We start from the raw sequence: 6,529 nt of genomic DNA on the forward strand, positions 1-6,529 counted from the left end.
CAACTGGTGAATTCAGTTGAAGAAAACACTGGGTCCCAAGCATCCTGGCCTTTGCAGTGAGGAGAATGTGCTGGCTTATGGTTCTTAGAACAACAATGACAACCGAAAGGTCTAGATTTGCATGCAGACAGATCTGAATTCAAATATGAGCATGTGGCTACTAGTTCTATGACCATGGACCAGTCAGTCATCTCGATGAGCCTCAGTTCTTTTGTGGGAGAAATGGGGATAATAACATTGATGTCACAAGGCAACTGTGAAGGCAGTTGAAATGATTTGTGTAAAACATCTGCATGCTGCCTGGTTCAATTAGGGTTGGTGTCTTTCCTTTGTCCCTTCTTTTCCTTGTGCCCCCCTTCTTTCCTTCCTGAGTGAAGAAAGGAACGTACGGGGGAGAAGATGGTTCTTCAAGCACGGAACAATGGGCTCCTCTTGTGTTGGGACTCAGTTCTTTCCAAGAAGCTCCACGTTCTGGGGGCGCCTGAGTGGCTCAGTCGGTCGGGCTTCTGACTTTGGCTCAGGGCGTGATCTCGCGGTCCGTGGGTTCGAGCCCCACGTTGGGCTCTGTGCTCACAGCTCAGAGCCTGGAGCCTGCTTTGAAGTCTGTGTCTCCCCCTCTCCCTCTGCTCTTCCCCTGCTCATGCTTTGTCTCTCTCTCCTTCAAGAACAGAAAAACATTTAAGAAAAATTAAAAAAAAAAAGGACCTCCATGTTCTATCTTCATCTTTTGGTCTCAAATGAACAAGATTTACTCCTGGGGCCTCTTTGACCTGTGGCTAACAGTATATGAGACCATCTTGAGGGTGCCAACCTTCTGGATTATGTTTCTATTCTCTATTTTTAAAGGAAATAATTTATGAAAATCTCCAGCAATGTGCTGGCACACAACAGTCACCCCATGTGCATGGACTGATGACTCACTCCATGGCGCATACATTATCGTTCCATTCCCGTGGCATTCCTTTATCCTCACCTGCACACAATGCCATTTCTGCTGCCTTTTCACGTCTGGCACACCATGCAAGTACCCAATCCAAAGTGCCGCATCCAAGACAGAGATGGCCCTAGAGCTCCGTGCTACATATGAGAGGGAGAAACCTTAACGGAGCAGTGACGTCAGCTCACACACATGATGTCTACGTTGTTTTAAGCTTATTCTTGGAAACGTGGATGTACAAAGATTCTATACACTTCTCTCAAACTTAGAGTGTAAAGGTGATAGATAACATTAAATAAACTCACAATCCCCTTCGAAGGCTGACAAAGGCCGAGTCAGAAACACGTACCTAGTCTCTTGCTCGTCACAACGTAACGGCTGCAGAGACAGCAGGCTGGTGAATCAGAGACCACCCCCCCCCCCCCGCCACCTTCATGGTCCCCACACAGCTGGCTCTTCCATTCCGTTTCCAGGGTCGTTGGCCTTCATGAGAGACCAGGGGCTACCAAGATGACTTCAGATGCATGTGCCATTTTGATTTATTCTTCGAATTGTTAAAGTTCCTGGGTTACCACTTTCTAATCTGACCGGAGGTATGGAGAGGGGCCCGGCGGGGATAGGACGTGAAGCCTTTAGAAAACGGGAACATACAACAGAAAAAAAATCCTTTGTGAAAAAATAAATAGCTGAGGGAAATGTGTTGAAACATTATTTAATGAGTATGATTCCAAATAGCGGTGCGGCTTTTGTTTTGTATCAAATTAGCGTGTCTCAAACATCCCCAGGTCCCTGAGAATTACAGTTGTGGCCTTGTGCTGTTGCCGTTTGATTTGATTTATCCACACTGGGTTTTGGGGATCCCCTGTGGCAACAAACTATTAGAAATACTTTTTTTTCCCTCCCTTGCTTTGATGGCTTTGGAAGTGAAATTCTCCTCCATGGATCAGCAGCCATGCTTTTGTACCTGGTCTGTGGGGCATGTTAACTCATATAACAGAGATTTTAAAATGAAAAACGTGGAGTGCTCTGCCTGTTTGTGTTTCTTTAATTCATTCTCCCTTATATTCTTAACGCGATACAGAATTCTTAATTCTGAATGATCATTATCCATGCATTTATTTATGTATTCATTTAACATATTTTTAGAGGATTGCTCATGTGCCAGGCACTGTTCTAGGCACTTGGAAGACAGTGAATTAAACAGATAGATAATCTCAGCTCTCAGGGACTTACTGTCTCCAGGAGGAGAGAGAAAATAAAAATAACTACAAAATGGTAAGTTATATGAAACATTAAAAGATGTAAATATTACAGGAAAGTGGAAAAATCAGAAGATGATCAAGGGATCAAGAGTGCCTGGTGAGAGCAGGTTCAGTTAAAAAAATTTTTTTAATGTTTATTTTATTTTTGAGAGAGAGAGAGAGAGAGAGAGAGAGAGACAGAGCATAGCAGGGGAGGGCCAGAGAGAGAGGGAGACACAGAATCCGAAGCAGGCTCCAGGCCCTGAGCTGTCAGCACAGAGCCCGATGTGGGGCTTGAACTCACAGACTGCAAGATCATCACCTGAGCCAAAGTTGGATGTTTAACCGACTGAGCCCCCTAGGTGCCCCAAGAGCAGTTTAAGTTTCAGTATGACAGTCAGTTAAGACACGGTGTGAAGATTACAGGTGAATAAATATTTGAAACATTTGAGGATGTTAGCCACATGATTATCAGCGAGAGGTGTGTTGCAGGCAGAAGAGCTAGCCAATGTAAAAGCTCCACTGTAAAAGTGTGTTTGCCATATCCCAGGAACGACAAGGCTAGTGTCATTGGCAAAGAGTAGGTATGAAATAACGGGAATGGAGTCAGAGAAAAGAACTGACCCAAGTGGGTGAGGAAGAAGACCATATAGGTTGGGCCACAGACTTTCACTTGTATTCCATGGAAAATGGCAGGTGACTGGAGTCCTTTGAAAAGACGGGTTTTGTAAAAATCATCATTATTTTCTGCTCTTGGGTTGGCATCATCACAATTCTTATATATGTCAAAGGTGTCAAATTCATCAGTGTTCAGCCACAAGCTACAAACGAATGTGCTAATGGTTAAAAGTGGTATTAATGGAATACCCTCCTTTTCTGAAGCAATAGGTTTTCCCCATATTCGTGTGTTCCAAATATGATCAGTGTGTTCCAAATACGATACTAAAGAATTATTTGCTGTTTATTTGGAATTCAAATTTAAATAGTCATCCTGTATTTTTTTCTTCTTCAAAATCTGGCTCCACTATTCAGGGTAACAAAAAAGGCTTGATGACAGTGAATATTCTCTTTATAGGAATGTTACAGCTAAGCAATGAGAAAGGAGTAATAGCATAAAAATACCATGATCTTACAAATGTTAATGAATTAACAGATATAAGGTGAAGATCATTGATGACTATGAACTTGCTCAAGAAAAGACATAAGACTTAATATGCCTTTTGATATCATTAAAAAGATGATAGTCTTGCCAAACATTTGGGGGCTCTGAACTTTTATTTTTTGGGGTGGGCAAAGTATGTGGCTGAGATAAATCTAGGGCTTACTCAATGTAAGGAATCTAATAAAAATCATTAGCACCAAACTGGGCTCCCAAAGTGCTATGCCCTGAGTGGAAGGATTAATAAGAAAAGGAAGTATAAATGAATAGAAAAACCTGTCATGTAAAAGAAGACAGTCATGAAACTTGACTGTCTTCACCTCATTGGCAGGTGGATAGAGACAAAACAATTTTTTTTTCCACGAAGAGTCAAAACCAAAATTTAGCCCTCATGTGAGATCGTGACTTGGATTCATATAGTCAAATACATGTGGTCAAAAAACATGTGATCTTTCAAAGCAAACATAAATGTTAAGCTATGCTTCCAGCAGGTAAGGTTCCAAGTAATATGAGGAGCTCATAACAAAAAATCAGAAGACACACAAGTAAATACACCACCGTGAGGCAAAGCTAGCAAAAACAGCAGACTGTAGAATTAATTATTAGTATACAATCACACACACACATGCATACACACACACACACACACACACACACACACAGAAACCATCCATTTTTAACGTTAATATAAATGAAGACATGAAAAAGGAACAAAGGACTGTAACATAGCAGCAGTAAAATAGGTTTTTGAAATAATGAGACAGAATTTCCAGGTATGACAATAAAGATAACATTAAAAGCAGAACTGATAATATCAAACAGCAGATTTGACACCATTGAAGAAAAAATTAGCAAACTGGAAGATAATTCCAGTGAAATCATCCAGAATGTAGAGATTAAAAATGTGAAAGAGGTATTAAGATATAGAGAAGGGGGTATAAGAAGATACATAGTATTTTTGAGTTCCAGAAGGAGATAATAAACAGAATGGGGGAGAGGACAACATTCAATGACATAATGGCTAAATATTTTTTGTAATCATGGAAAAAAAACAAACTCCAGATTTGGGTAGCCCAGTGAAATCCAAGCAGAAGAGAGAAAGAGTATGGACTTAAATATATTGTTAATGAAACCACAAAACATAACAGTCAAAGAGACCCACCTATATGCTTGTTATAAGAGACATAATTGAAATATAAGGGCACAGAATGCTGAAATTAAAATAAATGAAACGATAGGCCATGAAACTACTAATGGAAAGAAAACTGGTATGTTTATGTAAAAATAAACCAAAATAACATTTAAGTCAAGAAGCATTGCTGGAGACTTTTCATAAAGCTAAAAAGATCAATTTAAGAGGAAGATATGAAAACCTAATAGCCTGTATTCAATACCATTGTTCCAAATTACATAAAGAAAAAGTTGACAGAAGTTGATGAAAAGCAGCCCCCAAGGTCATTACTCAAAGCCTTTCTTCATATATGCGAAGTAAGCTCCCTTGACTTTAGAAAAAGCACCAAGGCTGAAAGAGAATAGTCGGTGCTTGATATGAGATGCCTGTGTGCGTGAAAGATGTCCAGCACAAACACAGCTAAAACCAGAGATGAACTCAGGAGATGTGGGACAGGACACAAAAAGTTTGCTCAGCTCATTAAAGAAAGTACTAATGGACATTTTTTAGGCAAAAGGAAAAGGGTATCGTATGGAAATGTGGAGATGCAGGAAAGAATGAAGAACAAAAGAAAGGATAAATATACACTTCAATCTTAATGAAATATTGGCTTTACAAGTCAATAACGGTGATGATGAGGAGGACGTTTTACGAGGGCTAAACTACATACAGACAAACAGCCAATATAGTACATAAACTGGGATGAAGTGAAGGGGGTTAAAGTGTTCTAAGTCTCTTGAATGGTTAGGATCAGATAAAAATGTTATACTAGACTATAATCAGCCAAGAACATTTGTTTAAATCTTCAAGGCAACGATGGAAACAGTAGTAAAATCGGGCACATGGGTGGCTCAGTCGGTTAAGCATTCAACTTTAGCTCACGTCGTGATCTCATGGTTCATGTGTTCGAGCCCCACCTTGGGCTCTGTGATGACAGCTCGGAGCCTGGGGGCCTGCTTTGGATTCTGTGTCTCCCTCTCTCTCTGCCCCTCCTCCATTCACATTCTGTCTGTCTCTGTCTCTCAAAAATGAATAAACGTTAAAAAAATAAAATAACTAAAACAGTAGGAAAATCATGTGAAACTAGAAAGATGTTAAAGGCGGTAATAGGATAATAAAAAAAACACTTAATCCAGAGGTGAAAGAAAAAAAAAGAAATATAGAACATATGAGACAAATTGCAACAAAGATAAGATGATAAATACAAAATCAAACATATAAACTTTCCTTAAATGAAGATTAGACTGAATACGTCAGCTGAAAAGAAAAAAATTCAGACTACATTGAAACACAATCATATGCTGCCTAAAAGAAATACATTAAAATTGGAATTCAGGAAAGAAAGAGATGGACAAATATTTTATCCAAATCTTAATCAAAAGTAAGCTGGTGGGGCCCCAGGGTGGTTCAGTCAGTTAACCATCTGACTCTCAATTTTGGCTCAGGTCATGATCGCATGGTTTGTGAGTTCCAGCCCCACCTCAGGCTCTGTGCTGATGGTGCAGAGCCTTCTTGGGATTCTCTCTCTTTCCCTCCTTGTGTCCTTCCTCCAAGCTCTCTCTCTCTCTCTCTGTCTCTCAAAATAAGTAAATAAACTTTAAAAAAAAAAAAACAAGCTGGTGCGACAGTGCTAACATCAGACAATATGGATCTTAGGGAACAAATATTTTTTAGAAACTTTTTAAATGTTTGTTTATTTTTGAGAGAGAAGAGAGACAGAGTGAGAGCAGGGGAGGGGCAGAGAGAGGGGGAGACAGAATCCGAAGCAGGCTCCAGACTCTGAGCTGTCAGCAGAGAACCTGATGCCGGGCTTGAACCCATGAACTGTGAGATCATGACCTGAGCTGAAGTCAGACACTTAACCGACTGAGTCACCCAGGCGCCCTAGGGAGCAAATATTTTTAAAGAGCAAGAGTGATATTTTATAGTAGTGAAAGTTTTAATTTACTAGGAAGACTTACACATTCTAAATTTGTATGCTTGTAATGACAGAGTTTCAAAATACAGTAAGCATGTTCACT

The 6,529-nt window shown here is 40.0% G+C and overlaps 1 non-coding gene across 1 annotated transcript; it reads left to right on the forward strand.

Annotated features, from left to right (window-relative positions):
* Positions 1-479: 479 nt before the first annotated feature.
* TRNAQ-UUG (transfer RNA glutamine (anticodon UUG)) lies at positions 480-564 on the forward strand. The gene has a single exon. It is a non-coding gene; the product is annotated as a tRNA-Gln (tRNA).
* The last annotated feature ends 5,965 nt before the right edge of the window (positions 565-6,529 follow it).

The sequence above is a fragment of the Herpailurus yagouaroundi genome, unplaced genomic scaffold, assembly GCF_014898765.1.
Source record: "Herpailurus yagouaroundi ecotype Mexico unplaced genomic scaffold, PumYag 185, whole genome shotgun sequence".
Lineage (NCBI taxonomy): Eukaryota > Metazoa > Chordata > Mammalia > Carnivora > Felidae > Herpailurus > Herpailurus yagouaroundi.